General features: G+C 38.0%; 1 protein-coding gene across 1 annotated transcript in view; it reads right to left on the bottom strand.

The window, feature by feature from the left end:
* Nucleotides 1–2,712, bottom strand: part of ZNF565 (zinc finger protein 565) — a 27,746-nt gene that overhangs the window by 1,696 nt on the left and 23,338 nt on the right. The gene's annotated exons all lie outside the window — the stretch shown is intronic.

The following is a 2,712-nucleotide window of genomic DNA, read 5'->3' as shown; positions in this document are numbered from 1 at the left end:
TTCTCCCGCGGAGCAGCTGGTAGTTTCGAACCGCTGACCTTAAGGTTCGCAGCCTGATTCGTAACCACTACGCTACCAGAGCTCCTTAGTTATATATATATAGTTATATATATAGATATATTGTTATTGTTAAGTGCCATCGAGTTGGTTCCACCTCATAGCGACTCTGTACAGGGTTTCTGAGGAGCAAATGGTGGGTTTGAACTACCAGCTTTGCTGTTCAAACTGACCTTGGGGTACAGCGCTTATCCTAAACCACCACACTAGGACTCACACACACACACACATACATATATTTAAATTGAGGTAAAGTTCATATAACAATTATATGAATAGTTTTAATTCATACAACATACACAGACGTACAGTATCAGGCTTTTTGAAAGCTGAGTAACGGGCTCTTCTAGTACATTCACAAAGCTGCGCAACCATTACTGCTATCTGGTTCCAGAACATTTTAGAATCCAAACAGAAACCCTATATCTTTTATGCACTGCCTTCCAATCCCCAGCTCCTCCCAGCCCCTAGAAACCACTAGTCTGCTTTCTGTCTATGAATTTGCCTATTCTGAGCATTTCATATAAAGAATGCGTTTAAAATTTTAAACTTTCCAACAAATGATACTGATGCTCATCAAAATAAAAATCCTTGCTTAACCCTTTTCCTGCCTCTCTACTGTACTCCAAATAAATTCCAAAGTCACTGCCACGGCTTTCAAGAGGAAAAAAGGTCCCTCTTATTTTTGTTGTCACTCTGCCTCAACCAAAAGCAATGCCAAGTTCTCTTGAGCACACTCCTCTTCCTTCCCTGTGGATAAATCACAGGCTTCCTTTGAGCATCTAGAATAAACCTAGGCTCTTTTCATCTCAGAATGCTCACCAGGTAATCCTGTCCTGGGCTCTATGTATATAAATACTCTTCTCATCCTGCAGATCTCAGCTTAAAACTCACTCTTTAATGTATCAGCCTGATACATTACTCTCTATCCCACAATCTGTGCTGCATGTTGATAATACATTTATGGATTAGAATTAGGTTTTCATTTACTTACTCATCTGTTAATCTGTTTATTTTCTTACTCCCAAATTTCTCCAAATGTCTTTCTTACTATCATAACCAACCCCTAGCTTTCAACAACGGGTTGCTGAGTGGATAAATAAACATTCGATTCTGGAGAGGTAAACCAAAGGAGCAGAAAAGAAAGGCGAGAAATTGATGGACGTTTTTATATTACAAAAGTGGTATCTCAAGGAATGGTCTTACAATCAATAAAAGTCATTTGGAAAAAACTCACCTTATCCCGCCATATACCATAATAAACTCCAAATAGTGTTTTAATGTTAAAAGAAAATGAAATCATACAAGTACTTGAAAGGAACTTGGTGGATTCATTATAACGCGCAGGTGTGAGAAAATATTTCTAACCGTGATTCAAAATCCAAAAGCAACATAAGAATCATAATTTCACTGGTAACCAGAAAAACACATACACATGAAAAAAAAAAAAAAAACACACCAAAATTGTCCACAGAAAACACCCCACGAATGTAAGCCGCAGAGACCTTTATGGTCACAATTTAAAAAATGTATAAGCTTTTTTTGTATCTATTTTGCACCTCTTCAAGTATGATTATTATTGTTAAGTGCTGCTGAATTGCTTCTGGCTCATATGGGCCTTACATAGACTTTCCAAGGAGTGGCTGGTGAGTTTGAACCGCCGACCTTGTGGTTCAAACTGACCATGCAGTCCAGTGCATTAACACACAATGCCACACCAGGGCTCCATGCTATAAAGTAAGATAGTGTGGCACTTTGATTTTTATGTGGGTGTTTTGTGTGTATTTTTCTTTTTTTCATAGAACTCTTCAGTTTTGTCAAAGTAAATAATAAAATAAAACTTGCACATGGTCAAAAAATACCAAAAGCAAAGTCAAAAGACAAATGACAAACAGAAAATATTTGAAATTTATGTTATGACTAATGGGACAATCTTCCTGATTTACAAAAAACTCTTATAAATTAAGAAAAAAATACCATCACAAGTCTAACATGAAAATGGATAAAAAACAATGCACAGAAGATATACAAATGAAAAGATGTTCAACTTTACTCAAAGTAAGTGAAATGCACACTTTCAAAAGACTTAATTACTCCAATGACTCACTCCTGCCGAAGTCATGAAACTCTTCGCCCTCACTGTACGTGACGTCAGTAGCTCTTCATGTCATAACCATCAGGTTGCCAAATCTAACAGATAATTCAGTACTTGATCTTAGCAGCAACTAAGGATCCAACCAAGACAGCTCTCTCAGGTCCTTTCCTGTCGTGCTACTAGCAGGCAAGCCTTGGGCATGCGCGCTTCCCCTTTGCTCACTTCTCATTGGTAATCCTCCTTCTCAATGATCACTGTCTTTCTTGGTCTCCTCAGCTACATACTTCCTATCCTCAACAAGAGTGTGCCCCAGTGCTCAGCCCCTCGGTCTCTTTTGCTCTGGGAGATAGCAGCCACTTGTATGACTTTAAAAAATCATTCACATTCTGATGACAAAAACCATTCTATCTTTGCCTGACTATGTACCTTGGACTCTAGACTCTCTTATTTCTCTATCTACTTTTAGCATTACCACTTGGATATCTAACAGGAAGCTTAAAAGAATATGTCAAAACCAGAATTCTTTATTCCTTCTTACGTACCACTCCTTCTCTAAGCTT

This window comes from Chrysochloris asiatica, unplaced genomic scaffold (genome assembly GCF_000296735.1).
Source record: "Chrysochloris asiatica unplaced genomic scaffold, ChrAsi1.0 scaffold00104, whole genome shotgun sequence".
NCBI lineage: Eukaryota > Metazoa > Chordata > Mammalia > Afrosoricida > Chrysochloridae > Chrysochloris > Chrysochloris asiatica.
This window is presented reverse-complemented; position numbering and strand designations above follow the sequence as displayed.